The sequence below is a fragment of the Muntiacus reevesi genome, chromosome 3 (genome assembly GCF_963930625.1).
Source record: "Muntiacus reevesi chromosome 3, mMunRee1.1, whole genome shotgun sequence".
In the NCBI taxonomy this organism is placed as follows: domain Eukaryota; kingdom Metazoa; phylum Chordata; class Mammalia; order Artiodactyla; family Cervidae; genus Muntiacus; species Muntiacus reevesi.
Window position 1 is genome coordinate 24,904,589 of NC_089251.1, and position 22,120 is coordinate 24,926,708.

The 22,120-nt window shown below is 42.8% G+C and overlaps 1 protein-coding gene across 1 annotated transcript in view; it reads left to right on the top strand.

Moving 5' to 3' along the window:
• The window catches only part of KCNS3 (potassium voltage-gated channel modifier subfamily S member 3), a 46,106-nt gene that overhangs the window by 20,143 nt on the left and 3,843 nt on the right, over window positions 1-22,120 (top strand). The window contains exons 2-3 of the mRNA XM_065927195.1: window positions 1,000-1,100; window positions 10,514-10,697. The gene's annotated coding sequence lies outside the window, so the exon portion shown is untranslated. The remainder of the gene's footprint in view (window positions 1-999; window positions 1,101-10,513; window positions 10,698-22,120) is intronic.

Sequence of the window (22,120 nt, forward strand, 5' to 3'; positions counted from 1 at the left end):
ATCGTCCTTAATATTCATTGATTGGACTGATGCTAAAGCTGAAACTTCAATACTTGGCCACCTGATTCAAAGAATTGACTCATTTAAAAAGATTCTGATGCTGGGAAAGATTGAAGGTGGGAGCAGAAGGGGACGACAGAGGATGGGATGGTTGGATGGCATCACCAACTCAAAGGACATGAGTTTGAGCAACCTCCAGGAGTTGGTGATGGACAGGGAAGCCTGGCGTGCTGCAGTCCATGGGGTCACAAAGAGTCGGACATGACTAAGTGACTGAACTGAAAACTAAATTTCTCTGGCTGTTCCTTGTGGCTGAATACTTTGGGAGACCTGGGGTGTGGTCTCATGTTTCAGCAGATTCTCTGTATGGCTACATGCAATCCATTTTGCTTCCATCACCTGGGTAACTCCCAGCTCACCAAGATGTGGACAGTACAACTTCTTCATATTCTGAGAAGAAAGAATCTATTTAAATATGTCCAGGTACTTCCCTGGCAGTCCAATGGTTAGAACTCTGAGTTTCCACTACTGGGGAATCCCTGGTTGGGGAACTAAGATCCCACAAGTCGCCAGGCACAGCCAAAAAAAAAAAAAAGAAAAAGTAAAATCAATAAGTCTAGGTCATATGGCTACATCTTGGGTGAGTCCAGTCATTTTCTGCTCTCTACCTACTATAGGCGTTTTAGTCCCCGCATATTACACGAGTTCTTTCCTCTGCTTGGAGAGCAGTCTTTCTCTCCCCTGTTCTTGTTCGTATTTGACCCAACTCTTGGGGCTCAGCTCTGATACACCTGATCAGGTAGTGTCCCTGCTTCCCCATCCCAGGGGACCCTTAACCTCCTCTCAACTGCAGCACCTTCTCAGCATCTCCTCTTGTGTTGATATTCTGCCTTGGGTTGCAGTTGTTTATTTACCTATTTACTCTCCTCCAACATTTTCTAAGCTCCTTAAGCGCGAAGGACAAGAACCATGTTGTGTTTTGTCTTCCGTTATTTCCAGGACAGGCCTTCCTTAAAGCAGACGGCATGAACAGCAGAAGCTTTAAATCCTACACATGACGCCAGAGCATGTCGGCGGAGGGCTCTGTCTCACCCGGACCTGTGAGTTAACTTAATGTCTACTCTTCTGTCTCTCCTCCCTTCCCAAGTACTGACCAAGGCTGCTTGTGATCTTTTATTTTCCCAACTAGAAATAATTGTTTTCTTCAGTGTTTCTGTAATACTTTAAAGAAATTCACAGAATGCTGAGAGGTACAGAATAGAAGGCAAAAATCACCCCAAATTCCATCATTCAGAGAGAATGTGTTTAACATTTTGGGGCATATTTGTCTAGTTTTCTTTTTTCCATTTCATAAAGGCAGACATAGTTTATAAAGATCAGATCATGGCGCTGTTGTATTATAATTATTTTCTTCTCCTACTCACCATTTTGTGACTTACTTTCCATGAATCTCTGGGCAGTGGAGTTCAGTGGATGAATAGGGCTTTAGAGCATTACTGTTTGAATTTAAACCGTCAAACCATCACTTAGGAGCTACTGACTCTGGAGAGTTAGTTTAACTTCTCTGTTTACCAGTTGCTCCCTCTGTAAAATGAACCCAATGGAAATACCACTAGTCCAAGTGTTGTGAGGATTAAATGGGTTCAGGTGAGAACACTTAGAGAGGAACCTGACCTGGTATGCAGAGCTGTTACGATCATGTCAGCATTTTTAATCGCCACAGAGTATTCTTTGGCATGGCCCGCTCCTAGTCTTATTTCATCATTCGCCTATCGATGGACTTTTAGGTTGCCTTTTTACTCTTATGAATAATTAATGATGCAGTGACATCCTTGTATCTACATCCTTGGACATGTGTCTGATTTATTTCCTCAGGATACATTCCAAAAGGTGAAACTGTGGGATTTTGTGATATACATTACTAGTGTCCTCCAGAAGATTTCCTTTAATCAATTGATACCGCTACTATCATTGCATGATAGATTCCCCACCCCCCGCCCCCTGTACCCACGGAACTGTTTGCTTTCAGTTGATCATGTTATCACTGTGTTAGTATAGATGTTGGATGCATCAGTCATGTCATTGCAAACGTGGGGACAGATAAGATTGAACTCCAAGTCTAAAGTCCCCAGGTGGGATGATTTTCCTGTCTCCTGGCCTCAGGCTGAACCCCTGCTTGTCAGCTATGAAGCTGGGGGACTCCTGCAATGTGGAGGGAGCCAGGGCATTCCTCCCTGGGGCCAGTGGAATGGTGGCAGTCGTGGAGGAGGACCGCACTGGGGTCAGTGGCCGTGTGGTTTTGCTTTTCCTTATGAGGTGCACAGCCTTCCACGGACCCTCCTTACCTTCCTGTCTGTGGGTTGTGTTTGAAGATGACTCAGCAGTGGCCTGCTGCCTTTTACTGCTCCCCAGGGGAGGTCGTCTAGGAACAGAACCCCGGGGGAGGACAGTGGTGTTCAGTTACCACGCTTGTAGCCCTTGGGGTTTCTGGGGATGGTATTGCATTCACTCGTTCTGGATGCCAAGAGAAGTATAATTTGTATTAACCTTTCAAATATCATTTAGAGGCCTTACTTTAGCAAGCACTTACTGGTTTTCTCTCTGAATACCAGAATCCCTATCAATTTATTTTTAATTCCTGAATATTTTAGACCCTGGGAAGCTTTCATTTTCTTCTTGAGACAGAGCAAAAGGAAGGAAAAAAAAACCTTGTTAATTTAAGGATTTTTTCCTATTGACTTAAGTTATTTCTTTTTTAATGACTTCTATATGTTATATTTTGGGGTTCTCATGTGGCTCAGGTAGTGAAGTAGCCACCTGCAATGTGGGAGACCTGGGTTTGATCCCTGGGTTGGAAAGATCCCCTGGCGAAGGGAAAGGCTACCCACTCCAGTATTCTGGCCTGGAGAATTCCATGGCCTGTATAGTCCGTGGGGTCACAAAGAGTCAGACACGACTGAGCGACTTTCACTATCACTTTCATATTTTATTTATTTATTATTTTATTATTGAAGTATAATTGCTTTATAATGTTGTATTAGTTTCTGTTGTATGACAAAGTGAGTCATCTATGTGGATACATATATCCCTTCCCTCTTGAGCCTCCTTCTTGCTTCCCCCACCCCACCCCTCCAGCTCATTACAGAGCACCAACTGAGCTTCCTGTGCTATTCAGCAGCTTCCCACTAGCTGGTTTACACATGGTAGTGTATATGTGTCAGCTCTAATCTCCCAGTTTGTCCCACCCTTCCCTTCCACATGTTCATTCTCCACTGAAATTTGATAATTCGGAAAAAATAAGTCATTTGGAGATATTCTTAGTAAACTACTTTCTGAATTAACTAGACAAGGTTGTATTGTTCTGATTGCTTTGGATTATAGGATTTAAATATGATTTTGCTGGCACATTAAATTCTACTATGGGGGCCTGATTGCATTATTTTAGCTTTATTTAAGCAAAACCCTTGACCACAGTTCTTACTAATGAAGCAAGTTAGAGGTAGGGTCAACTTTTACCTTTTCTTTGTACTCGTATCACATCATTACTCTTAGATTTTATTGGGAATTGGTCTGTAGATGATGAATAGGGGCAAGACTACCAAACTGATTTTGTGGAAGATCAGAGTTTCCACAATTTTGGCAAATCTGATTAGGAGTGGGTGTGGCCAGCAGGAGCACCCACCCCAGAGGAAGTAGGCCACATCTTTGAAACTGTATGAATGTGCTGCCCTGGGTGTTATCCTAGCGCTGGAAATGTTAGCAAACAGAAGACCGACTCACGGAGAAAATCACTAATCTTTACACTAGACTCAAGATTCAAGTTGTGTGACGCATGCTTTGACTTTCAACAAAAGGTTAACCTTGCTTTTATCTGTCCTCATTTGCAAAATTTTGCTTGTCTGACACCAGAAATGCCAGGACTGAATTCTAAAGGAATAAGTGTTTGGGGGAAATTTCCCCAGCCCCTCTCAGCAGATGAAGTATTAGTACAATCTGTCGTTCTGACCTTTCTGAACTTCCAGCTCCCATATAGGTAGGTGTCTGAGGTGTTTTTCACTCTGCTTGTTGATTTTGCTCTCAAGGGGACATTTGGCAGCATCTGGAGACATTGTGATTGTTACACCCTGGGGGGCAGGAAGGAGGTATACTGCTGGCATCTAGCAGGTAGAGTCCAGTGCTTGTGTGCATACTCAGTTGCTCAGTCATGCCTGACTCCTGTGACCCCATGGACTGTAGCCCACCAGGCTCCTCTGTCCATGGAATTTCCCAGGCAAGAATACTGGAGTGGGTTTCCATTCCCTTCTCCAGGAAGGATCTTGCTCCTCCAGGGCATCTTCCCATCCCAGGGATCACACCTGTGTTGCCTGCATTGGCAGGTGGATTCTTTATGACCGAGCCACCTGGGAAGCCTTCGGATAGAGATCAGAGATGCTGCTAAATGTCCTGTAGTGCATAGGACATCCCCCAGGAAAAAAGAATTATCTGGCCTCAAAATGTTAGTGGTGCTGAGGCTAAGAGTCCCTGCTATAGAAGTTTGCAAGGTCAGCATGTGTCCAGGGAAGTTGGCGCGTTGCTAGGAGGGTGCTCCAGGGTGTCACTTACCTGGTAACCTTATCACGGATTGGAGTCAGCTGTCTCAGACTTGCAACTTCAGAAACTCAGGTGTTCCAGAGCTGAATAAATAAACTTCCGTTTGCTTTACTAAGTTCCACTCTTTAAATAGAAGTGGTGGACAGAGTGGACACTTGCATCAGCTGCATAGCTTATTTGCTCTGTGTTGACAGGGAACCTGGGAACTGAAATCACCAGCAGGTGCCTCAAGGAGCTGAGAGTCAGAACAAGGGGAGATTTGGGGGTATGTAATGATATCTGAGACTCTGAGCTCTGGAGACTTAAAACCCCACTCAAGATATCTCATATCAGTGTTGGAGATGCTGTGTCTTCAGGATAAAACTCTTCTCCTGTAGAAAGTGCTGGAATGGGTCTTGGCAACCAATTTTGATTTTTGACAATTTCTTTCTCTGCTTCCATTGCTGATCGTCTGCCTTTCATTATCCGTATTGATTCTTTTAATTAATTTACTCTTTAGTCTTGTTGGTTTGGGGGAGAGGAATTGGCTAAAACCAAAAACAAAAACCTGTCAAATGTCATTGTATAACAGAGACAATTAATTTGAAGATTGATATTAGGACACTGTCCCTAACTGCAGGCTTCTCAATCTTGTGGGTGGCGCTGAAGTGACAACATTTCAGAAGAATGTGAACAGGGCAGTGACAGGTGCTCTCAGCATTCTCTACAAACACAGAGGACACAGACCTAGGCTGCAATATCACTTGGAGTGTCTGCTTTAAGTTCTCAGGCACTGGTTTTAAAGTTGAATTTTGGGAGAGCAACATTATTCCTGTGATTCTCTGGGAGAATGATGCAGGGCATTGTTATCAGTCTTGTGTACCATCTGCTCGTCCATTTGATGCTCCTCGTTCTGTTCCAAGATTGGATGTCAGGCCTCCAGGTGATGAAAGAGTCCGATCTGCCACTTAATCTTCACCTTTCCCCTTTCAGTATTGGAGACGGTCATCGTGTTCATTTTTGAAAGCTATAGTCAACCCAGCAGGAGATACAGCCAGGCTGGATGGGGGCCCAAGGATGCCACCAAGGGTCTCCCTTTGTCCTGGGAAGAGAGGAATTCTGTGGAGGCTGGAGATACTTGAATGAGCTTGATATGTTTTGCCAGGATCCTACTGAATCACTCAACAAAGTCAGAAACCAGCATAAGTGCAAAATCACAAATGCTCCAGTTTTTTATTTTTTTTATTTTTGAACAGTTGCACATAGATAGGGATGATGGGAACATAGAAACAGAACCTTTGGTGGGATTGTTCAGCAGGAAGAGGGGAATGTGTCAGATGTACACATTTTTCTTCCTCTCAAACCTGCTGGTTTGGGCCATGTTTGCCCTCTCTCCCAATCCTTCCTTAATTTTCCCCAAAGGCTAGAAGAGGATCTTGATTTTCTATACTCATTGAAATCAGGCAGACCTACCTGAGCTTGAATCCCATCTCTGGTACTCACAGGTGTGGAGCTTTGGGCAAACAGTGTCTTTGAGCCTCAGTGTTCCACCAGTAAAATAGGAAGGTTCCTGGTGTGTTGTAGGGACTCAGAAAATGCTAGTTATCATTTTACATGGAGAGGTCACACCTAGTGTATGAATGCCGTAAGCAGGGGGTGAACTGACATAAATTCACATCAGTTCAGTTCAGGTCAGTCACTCAGTAGTGTCCGACTCTTTGCAACTCTATGGACTGCAGCATGCCAGGACTCCCTGTCCATCACCAACTCCTGGAGTTTACTCAAACTCATGTCCATTGAGTCGGTGATGCCATCCAACCATCTCATCCCCTGTCATCCCCTTCTTCTCCTGCCTTCAATCTTTCCCAGCATCAGGGTCTTTTCCAATGAGTCAGTTCCTTGCATCAGGTGGCCAAAGTATTGGAGTTTCAGCTTCAACATCAGTCCTTCCAATGACTATTCAGAACTGATTTCCTTGAGGATTGACTGGGTGGATCTCCTTGCAGTCCAAGGGACTCTCAAGTCTTCTCCAACACCAAAGTTCAAAAGCATCAATTCTTTGGCACTCTTTCAGTGTCCAGTTCTCACATCCATACATGGCCACTGGAAAAAACATAGCCTTGACTAGATGAACCTTTGTTGGCAAAGTAATGTCTCTGCTTTTTAACATGCTCTCTAGGTTGGTCATAACTTTTCTTCCAAGGAATAAGTGTCTTTTAATTTCATGGCTGCAGTCACCATCTGCAGTGATTTTGGAGCCCAAGAAAATAAAATCTGCCACTGTTTCCACTGTTTCCCCATCTATTTGCCATGAAGCGATGGGCCTGGATGCCATGATCTTAGTTTTCTGAATGTTGAGCTTTAAGTCAACTTTTTCACTCTCCTCTTTCATTTTCATCAAGAGGCTCTTTAGTTCTTCTTCACTTTCTGCCATAAGGGTGGTGTCATCTGCATATCTGAGGTTATTGATATTTCTCCCAGCAATCTTGATTCCAGCTTGTGGTTCATCCAGCCCAGTGTTTCTCATGATGTCCTCTGCCTATAAGTTAAATAAGCATGGTGACTATATACAGCCTTGATGTACTCCTTTTCCTATTTGGATCTAGTCTGTTGTTCCATGTTCAGTTTTAACTATTGCTTCCTGAACCGCATACAGATTTTTCAAGAGGCAGGTCAGGTGGTCTGGTATTCCTATCTCTTTCAGAGTTTTCCACAGCTTGTTGTGATCCACACAGTCAAAGGCTTTGGCATAGGCAATAAAGCAGAAATAGATGTTTTTCTGGAACTCTCTTGCTTTTTTGATGATCCATCAGATGTTGGCAATTCCTTTGCCTTTTCTAAAACCAGCTTGAACATCTGGAAGTTCACGGTTCATGTATTGCTGAAGCCTGGCTTAGATAATTTTGAGCATTACTTTGCTAGATGAGTGCAATTGTGTGGTAGTTTGAGCATTCTTTGGTATTGCCTTTGGGATTGGAGTGAAAACTGACCTTTTCCAGTCCTGTGGCCACTGCTGAGTTTTCTAAATTTGCTGGCATGTTGAGTGCTGCACTTTCACAGCATCATCTTTTAGGCTTTGAAATAGCTTAACTGGAATTCCATCACCTCCACTAGCTTTGTTCATAGTGATGCTTCCTAAGGCCCACCTGACTTCACATTCCAGGATGTCTGGCTCTAGGTGAGTGATTACACCACTGTGATTATCTGGGAAGATCATCGTGAAGATCTTTTTTGTATAGTTCTTTTGTGTATTCTTGCCACCTCTTCTTAATATCTTCTGCTTCTGTTAGGTCCATACCATTTCTGTTCTTTATTGAGCCCATCTCTGCATGAAATGTTCCTTTGGTATCTCTAATTTTCTTGAAGAGGTTTCTAGTCTTTCCCATTCTATTGTTTTCTTCTATTTCTTTGCACTGTTCACTGAGGAAGGCTTTCTTATTCCTCCTTGCTATTCTTTGGAACTCTGCATTCAAATAAGACTGAGATAGAACTATGTTTGAGCATCTCCTGTGGAGGTACGGATCGGCAGTGGTCTGCCGCAGGGACAGGGGCTCTGGGTGTGGGTATGGCATAAGTCCTCTTGGACGAGGTCGCCATTAACCCCAGTATAGAGCTGCCAGAACTTACATAAATTCATATAGAGAAGAATTGACTGATTTTACGTGTTTTCCAAAAACCTAGTCTTTTGGACATAAATCATGGTGAGGGGAAATGAGGCAAGGTGCAAGAATTCTGATTTTCAGGGAAAGAAGAGAGAAAAAGACAGCCTAGGATGTTGTTCATGCAGCAGACATTGATACCCACTGGGCACCAGTTTCTGTAAAAATGATACATTTGGGTAAGGTCACAGTCTGTCTCTGGACCAGCTCCGTCCTGAGAAGGTGATGAGCCAGTGCGGAGCAGTGCTGAGGTTTCTCAGAAGTGCTGAATAGCCTAAGGACTTTGTTGATTTTTTTTCTTCAGTAGTTAATGTAGTCATATCAAAGCTGTTTGTAGTTGGTTAATTATCTCCTAGCCAGATTAATCTTACCTTCCTTTAAAATGTGCTGCTTTTGGAAAGGTGTCTGTTAGGGAAAGAAGCCTATATTTGTGTGCTGTACCCTTTCTAAAAGGCACGACGTTTCTACATTTCATGTGGAACACAAATATCTGAGACTAACCCTTTGAGGTGCTGCTGGGAGGCCGTGGAGGAGGAGGAGGAGGAGGAAGACGAAGATGAGGAGGAGGAGGGGGAGGACGGTAAGGGGGAGGAGGGAGAGAATAAGGAAGAGGAGAAGGTGGAGGGGGGAGGGGGGAAAGGAGGAGAAGGGAGAGGGGGGAAAGGAGGAGAAGGGGGAGGGGGAGGACCGTGAGGGGGAGGAGGGGGAGAATTAGGAGGAGGTGGAGGGGGAGATGAGAGGGGGAGGAGGCGAAGGGCGGAAGGAAAGGAGGAGGAGGCTAGCTCCTGAATTTTATTTATCTGTGTTGAAATTTCTCTACCTCTTTGCCAAGGGTCCCAATCACAGAAGTTCAGTGTGGGTAGAGCTGCACTTTTTCTGTATCCTTCCTCGTTGTCATCTCTATTAGAGGTGGAAATTTGCTGCAGGGTTGCTCTGGCCCTTGTGGGACCGGCTTGTGGTTCCTGCTTTGCTTCCCACCCCGTTGCGCCCTGGATGTTGGTAGGACACCTCCACGTGTCTGTTCTTTGGTTTGGGTCCTGTGGGCTCCGAGATGGGGGAGAGGGCCGGCGCTGCATCTCGTCTGTAATCCCAGTGCCCGGATAACATCAGGTAGCGCTTCGGCTATGATGAAAGTTTGCAGTGACTGACACAGCTGGAAGCTTGCCTTTCACTTCTTTCTGAAGCTCAGGATCAATCCTTTCTTCTTTATCTTCCCCATTTCCCCTTTGAACTTAGCATTGATTGGGAAACATGAAAATCGATAGGTAGATGCTTAGATACTACCATGGGAAAGCACCACCATGAGGCAAGGCTTACCTTGTTGGTAAGTAAAGTTTGTTGTTTTTTTTTTTGGCTTTCTTTAATTTATTCAGAGAGAAAAAATGAAGTTTATCCTCTTATTTTCATATTAACTCTCCCTCATACATAACACACACACACACACACACACACACACACACACACACACACACACACACGCGCGCGCGCGCGCGCGCGCGCGCATTAACTAGAGAACTTTGATCTAGCATGTGTAGTCATTTCTGATCTGCAGAAGACGACAGTGACCAATGAAGCAACAGTGAATTTGGCCAGCCTTTGAAACCTGTTGATTTCAAATTAGAGAAGCAGTATTCATTCTATTACTGCAGTCACACTCAAAACTTGGTCTCTAATATGGATTAAAGGTATTCAATTAGAAGTTTACAAATATGTTGTTGTTGTTTAGTTGCCAAGTCATATCTGACTCTTTGTGACACCATGAACTGCAACAAGCCAGGCTTCCTTGTCCTTCACTATCTCCTGGAGTTTGCTCAAACTCATGTCCACTGAGTTGGTGATGCCTTCCCACCATCTCATCCCCTGTCACCACCCCCTTCTCCTGCCCTCAATCTTTCCCAACATCAGGGTCTTTTTATAAGTATATCCTTGATGAATTAGCTAGGAAAATGATACTCCTGGAAGAAACAGTGTGGGAGGTGAGTGACTAACGTCCTAATTCTAGGACCTATGTTATGGATGTTTTATTGGCCTTGGTGTCAGTGGAGATGCCCCAGGTGTCCACTTCAGTCAAGATCTGAGTCCTGGAGCCTGAAAGTGGTTGAGGATCACTTTGTGATGTCTCTATAGCTATGTGACCAAGGGGAGTGATGGGTTCCTGGGAATTTGACTGGGCTCTATGATAGGAGTCTAATTAGTAAAATGCCCAGAGGATTGAGTCTGCAATAAAACTTTTTGGATGTGTTTTCTCCTTGGAGTTACAACATGACTGATATTTTCTTCTGCAGGTGAGAGTGATTTCCCAGCGATTGCTTCAGCCGCTGCAACCAGAGAACAGGATTCTTTTTGGCCGCTAAATGCCTCTGTACCCCACACTTGCCAGTGAAGGGAGAAGGCCGGAGCTTCTTGGATGATGATGGACATTCCGCTGGGCAGGATGAGGGCAGAGTGTGTGACATCAACACCACAAGGGTAAGAGCTGCCTGTCTGGTGTTTTCTCTGATGCCAGCATTTACCAAAGGAAGAGGAGAAAAACCTAGTGACAGAAATGAGGGTTAAACATCCAGGAGACTCTTCTGTTTGTAAAAATCCATGGGGCAGTTGGGGTAGATGACTGAGGAAGGAGGGGAGACAGCAGGCCTGGAAGGACACAGCAGGTCAACTTTGGAAGATCCTGTTGTCCATGTGGCCCACCCCCTTTTGTGGTTTTAGTTCAGACTTGAGGAAGTGACACTCCATACTGTGACAAGGCTCCATTTGTGTTAGCCTGGCCTGAAATGACTGCTCTGGTGCTGGAGCTGAGAAGAATCTCATTCTGGTCCCAGATTGAGGACTTATTGGCAGTACTGGGCCTGGAGATACATTTTTGCTTGAGCTATATTGGTGGCTCAGATGGTAAAAGAATCTGCCTCCAGTTCAGGAGACCCAAGTTTGATCCCTGGGTTGAGAGGATCCACTGGAGAAAGAAATGGCAACCCTCTCCAGTATTCTTGACTGGGAAATCCCATGGACAGAGGATCTTGGTGGGCTGCAGTTTATGGGGTCCCAAAGAATTGGACACAACTGCACAACTGACACTTCCTATAGTGTTAAAAACTTTTTGGATAAATTCTGATTAATGTTGAGATATCCCACGTAAAAATTAGGATTTCTGGGTTTCCCAGGAACACTGTAAGATACACCCAGATTGGCCTTCTGTTCTCAAAAAGGACTCATGCTGAGTAGCCTTTGTCTCTGAGATAAGCCTGGGTGGTTCACCACAGTCCCAACCAGCCCACTTCATTTGTGTAGCTTGTTCGGTTGTTTGGTCACTGGAGGCATGTCATTTCACCATGCCTGATCTACAGCCTTCTGCTAGCTCTTTCACAAAAACAGTGTTTTTGTTTTTTTGTTTTTTAAAAACAGTTTACAGAAAAATTGTGCAGAAATTGCTGAGTTCCCATGTATACCCTCCCCTTATCCACACAGTTCATCCTACTTTTAAGATCTTGCCTTGGTGCAGTGTTTATTACAATTGATAACCAATACTGACATATTATTATTGACTTAAGTCCATAGTGCATATTAGGGTTCACTCTTGGTGTGGAACTGTCTATGGGTTTTGACAAACATATAGTGGCATGTATGGACCATCACAGCATCATATAGGATAGTTTCACTGTCCCCAAATGCTCTGTGCTCAATCTGTTCACAGTGATAGTTTTTATTGATTCTTCCAGATCAAAATGAGTATCTTTCACTAGACCATGGGCAGTACTTAGCATAAGGGGCTGGAGCTGTGGTGATGACAAGACATGGTCCCTGCATGGAAAAGCTTGGAGTCTGGTGACAGTAATGGTCAGAGTTGTGGAGGATAAAGAGAACTATAAATGCAATAAAGAGAAGGGTAAAGAGGGTAAAGATAACTATAAGGATATAAAGATAACTAAGGATAAAGAGATCTATAAAGGCACTGTAATCCCTTGGGAGTGGGGCAGTGCAGATAAAAATGCACCTGAAAGGCTATGGAAGAAGGAGAACAGAGCTGGGAATTAAGGGCAGGGGGAATGATTCATGTGGTGCAGATGCATTCAGTGCTCCAGCACTCCACCTCTGGACCTCATCACGTCACCCTGACAACAGTCTTTAGGGTCTTCTCCAGTGAGTTGGCTCTTCACATCAGGTGGCCAGCTGTCTGCATGAGGGTTCCTCTCTGTAATGTGACTCAGTTGGAGATGTGATGAGGTAGCTACTGGAGAGTTAAGTCTCCTGTCTTGTGGCAAAGTCCATATTTTTCCACTTTCCGGTTGAATATCTTTCACCTCTGGTTCTTTCCTTTTTACAAATAGGACAGATTTCTGGCTTTTGGGTTCACTGAATTAGCCTTCTAAAGCAACTCTCCTGCTTGGAGATGAGCTGGGTGAGTTACAGGGATCCCTGGAGTTTGCAGAGGGAGTCAGCCATTCTAAATGGAATCCGGAGGAAATGAGCACCTCTCTAGTATGACTGTCCAGATGAAGGTGGCAAGAGAGAGAAAGGAGTAAGTAGGGGCAGGAACAAGGAGGTAGGGGGGCTCACCGTTTTTTTTTTTTTTTTTTTTTGAGTTCTACCTATTTATTGCTACCAACCCATCTCCCTCCACCCCCCTCAAAATGCGTGTGTGCTCAGCCTTGTGACTGCATGGACTACAGCCCTACCAGGCTTTTTTGTCCATGGATTTTCCAGGCAAGGATACTGGATTCGGTTGCCGTTTCCTTCTCCAGTTCAGTTCAGTTCAGTTCAGTCGCTCAGTCGTGTCTGACTCTTTGCGATCTCATGAATCAGCGCAGCACGCCAGGCCTCCCTGTCCATCACCAACTCCCGGAGTTTACTTAAACTCATGCCTTCGAGTCGGTGATGCCATCCAGCCATCTCATCCTCTGTCATCCCCTTCTCCTCCTGCCCCCAATCCCTCCCAGCATCAGGGTCTTTTCCAATGAGTCAACCCTTCTCATGAGGTGGCCAAAGTATTGGAGTTTCAGCTTCAGCATCAGTCCTTGCAATGAACACCCAGGACTGATCTCCTTCAGGATGGACTGGTTGGATCTCCTTGCAGTCCAAGGGACTCTCAAGTCTCCAACACCACAGTTCAAAAGCATCAATTCTTTGGCGCTCAGCTGTCTTCACAGTCCAACTCTCACATCCATGCATGACCACTGGAAAAATCATAGCCTAGACCAGACGGACCTTTGTTGGCAAAGTAATGTCTCTACTTTTTAATATGCTATCTAGGTTGGTCATCACTTTCCTTCCAAGGAGTAAGCATCTTTTAATTTCATGGCTGCAGTCACCATCTGCAGTGATTTTGGAGCTCAAAAAAAATAAAGTCTGACACTGTTTCCACTGTTTCCCCATCTATTTCCCATGAGGTGATGGGACCAGATGCCATGATCTTAGTTTTCTGAATGTTGAGCTTTAAGTCAACTTTTTCACTCTCCTCTTTCACTTTCATCAAGAGGATTTTTAGTTCCTCTTCGCTTTCTGCCATAAGGGTGGTGTCATCTGCATATCTGAGGTTATTGATATTTCTCCTGGCAATCTTGGTTCCAGCTTGTGCTTCTTCCAGCCCAGCGTTTCTCATGATGTACTCTGCATATAAGTTAAATAAGCAGAGTGACAATATACAGTCTTACGTACTCCTTTGCCTATTTGGAACCAGTCTGTTGTTCCATGTCCAGTTCTAACTGTTGGTTCCTGACCTGCATACAGGTTTCTCAAGAGGCAGGTCAGGTGGTCTGGTATTTCCATCTCTTGAAGAATTTTCCATAGTTTATTGTGATCCACACAGTCGAAGACTTTGGCGTAGTCAATAAAGCAGAAATAGATGTTTTTCTGGAACTCTCTTGCTTTTTCGACGATCCAGCAGATATTGGCAATTTGATCTCTGGTTCCTCTGCCTTTTCTAAAACCAGCTTGAACATCTGGAAGTTCATGGTTCATGTATTGCTGAAGCCTGGCTTGGAGAATTTTGAGCATTACTTTACTATCTCCAGGGGACTCTTATCTTACTCTCTTATTTTTGAAATAAGATTTTACATGTATCTTATGCTTTGTGTTTTCAGAAGACTTTTGTGTTTGTTATCGTATCATCAAAGTGTGTACATCATCTTTTATTGATCAAGAACCTCCCATCCAAGGTCACAGACCTGGGAAGTGGCACTTCAGGCACAAGTTTTCAGAGTCTTAACCTTGTCTTCTTTTCTTTAGGTGCTTCTGATAGTTCAGCCTGGATAAGGGGACCTAGTGGATTGATTTCTTTCAGTGCAACAATTAAAAGTTGGGTTTGGGTTATGAATCTTCTGAATTAGGGTGACCAGGGACCTATGCCACCAGTGTGTTGTGAGCTGCACGTAATGCTGTGGGAACACGGATGTGGAAGAGACCAGGAGGGAGTTTCCTTGCTCTGCTTGGCCAGTGGGACTCACTTTACATCCAGGCTTCCTCATGGGCTGGGAAGAGCCATTTGGAAGGCTACTGGGGGGACTGGCTCCACTTAGAAGCCTCTGGATACCCAGGAAATGCTGATCCCTGCAAACAAAGACTTAAATCTAGAAGGCTCTTTGAGGCTTTATGTGGCCTGCACATTGGCTCTGGGCATGTCCTTCTAGGTGTCTCATAAAGAACTATTTCTTTCTCAGGATTGTGCTGTAAAAAGACACTCTGATCCACAAAGATCTGAATCAAGGACCACTAGCATCTCCATTTCCAAATCCACAGTCAAGGTGGACCATGCAATGCCTCTGACATTTCATTACACTTTTTGTTCCTCTGTGACCCAACACTGACTTCTGATTTTCTTTTCCTTACATGCTACCCACCCCAGTGCATGGGGAGCTTGCTCTGAGAGAAGGTCCTCACCAGGGAAGGCTCCTGCTGAGAGGATGCTCAATACTTGGGTGTGGATGGAATTTAGGTTTTCACTTCTGTTTACATTTGTTTCATTTTATTTGGAATATTCTCACACAGCATGGCTGGAAATAGAATTTAACATGATAGTAAAGAATCCGCCCACAGTGCAGGAGACCAGGGTTCGATCCCTGGGTTGGGAAGATCCTCTGGAGGAGGGCATGGCAACCCACTCCAGTATTCTTGCCTAGAGGATTCCCATGGATGGAAGAGCCTGGTGGGCTAGAGTCCATGAGATCACACAGAGTTGGATATGACTGATCGACTAAGCACAGCACAGCACCCTTTTAAAAAACATATATGATTTTTCTTTGAAAGTCAATAGAATGAAATACAGCTTTTCCAGATGATTATTCCATAAAGATGGCATTATTAATGCAGAAAAATGCCCCCCTCTTCTCCCTCGATGATAGAACTAATGTAGATTTTGAACAAGTGGGAAGGACAGAAGAATCTAGGGCATTTTTGTTTGTTTGTTTGTTTACTTTTATGGAATTGATTTTAAAGAGTGGTTCTGCCCAATAAAGCAAGTAGAAGTGGCTTGTATTTGTTATGCCTTTCTTACTTTTTTGAGCAAATCAAGTGCGTTATCAAAGCCACCTATGCACATGTGTGCATGAACATGTGTCAACCTTTAAAAGACACAGTTTTGAGAGCATTTATAAAGTGAGTTTGAGAGCATGAAGCAGAGAGAGTGGTAAGAGGTTAATGGCTTTGGAAAGGCTTTATAGATGCCACTTGGAGAGAAGTAGATCAACGTGGTGTTTAGTTTAAGCTGCCAGAGAATATCTTGGATTTTCGACATCTTTTTTCTTTCTTTTCAATCTTACAATCACCATGAGTAATTTGTGTTGATAGTAGGCAGGAGGATTGATGCAATGAAGTGAAGCTCTTGAGGAAGAAAATGAAAATAGCACTTGAGTTTTCTACCTCATGGCCAGAAGCCTTTGGTACACATAGATGTGCCTGATCAGAGACCGCATGTATCCTTGACATGCTAGTACCAAATCCCTTACCAGAGTATATAGCATTCTTTATTGAGGCTGACTGATAAAATATATAAAATTGAAGACCAATCAGTTAAAGACCTTCCTCCTTCCAGTTAAAAAAGTTAAATGTTTGAAGCATAGTGGAAAAAGTTTGCCCTATAAATCTGTATAATGTTGGCTAAATCCTGAGCCTCAGGTTTCTCTATTTGCGACATGGGGTATAAGATCTACCGCTAGGACTGCGGGAGAAGTAAACGGAGTCATTCATTCAATGATAATTACTCATTGCTTATACTGAGGTACTACGTGAGTTGCTGGGAATTAAAGGGTGCACAATAATGTATATAAAACGTGTATCACAGTGCATAGCCACACAAGGTACTTAGTAGATTTTTCTTAAAACATTGTTTGATGGAGAATTTTAATATGTACAAAAAAAGAGAGAATAATTTGTTAAATTCCTCTATACCTGTCACTCAGCTAAAATAATTGTCATAATTATTAATTCATAGCCATCTTGTATGATCAGTGACTCCTCCCTCTCCTCCCAACCCCACACCAATGAATTATTTTGAAGTAAATTTTCAATGCAGTAAAAATTTATCCATAAAATCTTAGCATATATGTCCAAAAGATAAAGGTTTTTTTAGAGCACAATTACAATACCATTAACACATTGAAAAATTGAACAATTATAGTTTTACGTTATCAAGTGTCTAGTTTCGTGTTCAGATACTCCTGATTTTCATATATATATTTTTGAAAGAATTTGGCTAGCTTGAATCAGTATCCACACAAGCCACACACTGAATCTATTTGATGTGTCATTTATTTGATCCATCATTTGTCCTGTATAATTTCCCACAGTCTCGTTTTTGCTGATTGCATCCCTATAGTATCTTTGAACATGTTCCTCTGAAATATCCTATTTGATTTTAACTGTTAGACCTAGAGCTAGATCAAATTTATGTCTTATTTTATTTTTTGGCTGGGATAGTTTAGAATTGTGTATGTGTTTGCATCAGGAGGCACATTCTGTCCTGTCTCTTTTTGTTACACTGGCTTGAGCAGTGAGTTCAGGTATTGTTCCTCTGAACTAACCATTGTGGAATTCCCTATTCAGTTTTTAACTGGGTTTTAGCAGCCGTTTATGAGCACACTCAGGTCTGTTATTTTATTATGAGTTGCACAATGGTGAGATTTTAATTCTATCATTCCTTCACTGTTTTCCAAATTGGTCATACCATTTTCCACTACAACTCATTATGCTTGAAGATTCTGATTTCTCTGCATCGTCACAAACACTTACTGCGTTATAACATAAGACTTGTATTATTACTTTTTGATTCTATCCATCCTAGTTGTGTGAAATGGTATCTCACTGTGACTCTGACTTGTGTTTCCTAGTGAACAATGATGTTGAACATCTTTTCATGTGTTTTTTTGCCATTTATATATCTTCGAAGAAATATCCGAAAGATCCTTTGCCCAATTGTCTTTTTACTGTTTTAAGTTTTTTTATTTTTTATTTTTTAAATCTATTCTGGATTCTAGACTCCTATTAGATCTATCAAGTCAAGTCAAGTGTTAGTCACTCAGTTGTGTCTGACTCTTTTCGACCTCTTGGACCACCAGGCTCCTCTGTCCATGGAATTCTCCAGGCTAAGAATTCTGGAGTGGGTTGCCATTCCCTTCTCCAGTGGATCTTCCTGACCCAGGGATTGAACTCATTTTCTCCTGCATTGGAGGCAGATTCTTTACCATCTGAGTGAGCCCCAGCAAAGCCCAATACTTGCAAATATTTTCTCCTAATTTATGGGCAGTTTTGCTCAGGATTTCCAAATTCCCCTTCGTAAGAGTTTCCCTCCATTTTGTTTTCCGGATTGCAGTGTGCAGAAGTAACTGCTTCCCCACATACTTAGTAGAGTATGTAGCTCAATTTTTGTATTTTTTTCCCATTTTGGTATTAGATATGATTTGTTGTTGGTTAGTCGCTAAGTCATGTCCGACTCTTTGTGACCCAATGGTCTGAAGCCCTCCAGGCTCCTCTGTCCATGGGATTTCCCAGGCAAGAATACTTGAGTGGGTTGCCATTTCATTCTTCAGGGGATCTTCCCGACCCAGGGATTGAACTCACGTCTCCTGCTTGGCAGGTGAATTCTTTACCACTGAACCACCTGGGAAGCCCATTAGATATGATACTGCTCCGTAATTTTAATGTGCGTTTATCTTGCTTTGAGCAAGGTAGAACATTGTTTTCCTGTTTTAAGATCCATTGACATTTTTTTGGTAAACTGTCTATTCATATCTGGCCCGTTTTTCTATATTGTTTTTTTTTCTTCTCTGTCTAAAGCCTTTTATATGCTAGGTATATTAACCACTTGTCTGTGATATAAGTGGCAGATATTTTTTTAACATTGCTTATGGCATGGTTTTCTATACCAAAATTTTACTTGTATATAATCAAAACTTTTTTTTTTGTATTTTTAGTCAAAATTAAAGAGATTTGTCTCACTTATAGAGGAATTGACCCAAATCTTTATTTAGTATGTGTATAATTCTCTCTCTAAATATGGTTCACACTATATGTATATTATATACATTCCTTTATAGGTACATTTACATATAGCTTCATGTATAAAATATATATAACTATATATAAGGTATACTATAAGTATATATTAAATATATATATGAATGTATAAATATACCTTTGACACATAGTATTTTCTGAATGGGGGTGAACAATGCTGTTAAATGCTGGTGTGAATATAGCAGTCTTGCAAATGTTCATCATCTGCTTTCCTTACTTACCTCTTCGAGTGGGTGGACCAGCACACTGCCGAGCAGGGAGCCCTAGCTTGAGTTTTGCTCTAACCCTTAATAGCTGTGTGATGCCCATCTCTTCTAATCCTGCTTCCTCACCTGCAAAATCTCAAGGTAATAGTGAGGAGCAGATGATACAAGGACTGATTGTAATTGGCCAGGGACTAGCTTCATGTAAGGGAAACTTGCTAGTTTATAAAGGTGAGGTCTTCCCTGCTCTCCACAGGCTGCTGTGGGCCAGACGTAGCCAGAAACCAACAATGTACCCTGGCAGCCATGATGTAGAGAATCTCATCTTGTCCTCTGAGTGGAAGCATTTGATCTGATATAGAGATGCTTTCTTTTTTCTCTCCTCTGAAAGTCCCATAATGAGAGATCCCTGGTTTTATGATATGTGTCGCTATTGTGGTTAGGATTTGTGGAATGGGGGCTTCCCTGGTGGCTCAGGTGGTAAAGAATTTGCCTGCCAAGCAGGAGACCCAGGTTTGACCCCTGGGTTGGGAAGATTCCCCTGGAGGAGGGAATGGCAACCCACTCCACTATTTTTGCCTGGAGAATTCCATGGACAGAGGAGTCTGGCAGGCTATAGTCCATGGGGTCAAAAAGAGTTGGACATGACTGAGCGACTAACACTTTTTGTGGAATGCGTGGACCTCAGAACAGGCTCCTTTTTATTGGCATAGAGTGAATACAAAGCAAGGAGGACAGAACAGGAAGATGGCTATTATGGTTGATAACAATGTTCTTTTGAAAAGTGGTTTTGGAACAGTTGGGAAATGGATGGCACACTCTCTGATTATGAGACTGACTTCAGCAGGTTGTATCATGAAAGGAGACTGTGGCTTTCAACCATTGTGGGGTTCCAGGAAAGCCAAGGAGATAAAAAATAATCCACCAGAAGAAAATGTCCATGAAACCCTTAATGCTAGCTTAGCTAAAACTCGTTCCTTGGAACATTTTACTCTTGTACTTGCCATGAACATAAGCCTGCTTTCAGAGATCTGAGGTTCCATAAATATTTGGACCACGCCATGAGGTCTGATTTAGGCCTTTCAAAGAAGATCTCTAACTAAAAATAGAAAGCTGAGGCAGGAAAAAAATCATGTCTTTCAGAGAGGTCAGCACATCTGTGAAGTGTTTTGCTATGCCAGGCTGTGGTCTCTGGTTTCACGGGAACATTGTCAGTGCTGGTACGTCCAGAGCAAATGGAGCAAATAGCCTTGTATTCTCTCCCACAGTGAGCTTCCTCCTAGGGTGGATGGCAGAGGGCTGAGTTTTCAGACTGTGTTCTCTGGAGTGTCCTTTTCAGAGGTGGAATCTCTTGTCTCGCTGACAGCTTTGTCTCTTTGTAAACATAAGGACAAGAAATTCCTACCTGACCTTTATGTTTCCTCTAATGATGTCATCTGGTTGTGCAGAGTTGAAAACACATCTTCCTTTTGACTTTCTTCTTCCTTATCTTTTTCTTCCAGTCAATGACCAAGTCCTCTTGATTCTACTTTATTTTTTGTTAAGTCACTAAGTCGTGTTCGACCCTTTGCAACCCCATGAACTTCAGCATACCAGCCTTCCCTGTCCTTCACTGTCTCCTGGAGCTTGCTCAAACTCATATCCATTGAGTCAGTGATGCTATCCAACCATGTCATCCTCTGTCACCCCCTTCTCCTCCTGCCTTCAGTCTTTCTCATCATCAAGGTCTTTTCCAATGAGTCAGCCCTTCACATCAGATTGCCAAAGTATTGGAGCTTCCGCTTCAGCATCAGTCCTTCCAATGAATATTCAGGTTTGATTTCCTTTAAGATTGATGGGTTTGATCTCCTTGCTGTCCAAGGGACTCTCAAATCTTCTCCAGCACCACAGTTCAAAAGCATCAATTCTTTGGCGATCAGCTTTCTTTATGGACCAGCTCTCACATCCATACATGACTACTGGAAAAACCATAGCTTTGACTATATGGCCCTTTGTTGGCAAAGTGACATCTCTGCTTCTTAGTACCCTGTCTAGGTTTATCATTGCTTTTCTTGAAAGAAGCAAGTGTCTTTTAATATTGTGGCTACAGTCACCATCTGCAGTGATTTTGTAGCCTAGGAAAATAAAATCTGTCACTGTTTCCACTTTTTACCTTTCTATTTGCCATGAAGTGATGGGACTGAATGTTATGATCTTAGTTTTTTGAATGTTGAGCTTTAAGTCAGTTTTTTTACTCTCCTCTTTCACCTTCATCAAGAGGCTCTTTAGTTTCTCTTCACTTTCTGCCATTAAAGTGGTATCGTCTGCATGTCTGTGGTTATTGATATTTCTCTTGACAGTCTTGATTCCAGTTTGTGAGTCATCCGGCCTATCATCTTGTATGATGCATTCTGTATATAAGTTAAATAAGCAGAGTGACAATATACAGCATTGATATGCTCCTTTCCCAATTTTGAACTAGTCCATTGTTCCTTGTCCAGTTCTAACTGTTCCTTCTTGTCCTGCATACAGGTTTCGCAGGAGGGCAGGTAAGGTGATCTGGTATTCCCATGTCTTTAAGAATTTTCCACAGTTTGTTGTGATCCACACAGTCAAAGGCTTTAGCATGGTAAATGAAGCAGAAGTAGATGTTTTTTTTGGGATTCCCTTGCTTTTTCTATGATCCAGTGGATGTTGGCAATTTGATCTCTGATTCCTCTTGCCTTTTCTAATCCTGCTTGAACATCTGGAAGTTCTATGTTTACATACTGCTGAAGCCTAGCTTGGAGAATTTTGAGCATTACCTTACTAGCATGTAAAATGAGTGCAGTCTATGATAATTTGAACATTCTTTGGCATTGCCTTTCTTTGGGATTGGAATGAAAACTGACCTTTTTCCAGTTCTGTGGCCACTGCTGAGTTTTTCAAATTTGCTGGCATATTGAGTGGAGCCCTTTCACAGCTATAAACTTCTTAAATTTGTCACCTCCTCTTTGTACACACCACTGCTGTCTAAGTTTGCATCCTCTCACCTGTTCTGTTGTAACCCAACCTCCTTAGCCCCAGTCATTTCTGCCAACAGTCTTCTATCTTGCTGTCAGTGGGGTCTTTCTAAGTTATAGTCACAAATACAGCCATGTGTACTTATTGATTAAGGTGATTTAGCAATCTTATCTATAGGATCAAGTCCAGACTCTTTATTTTATT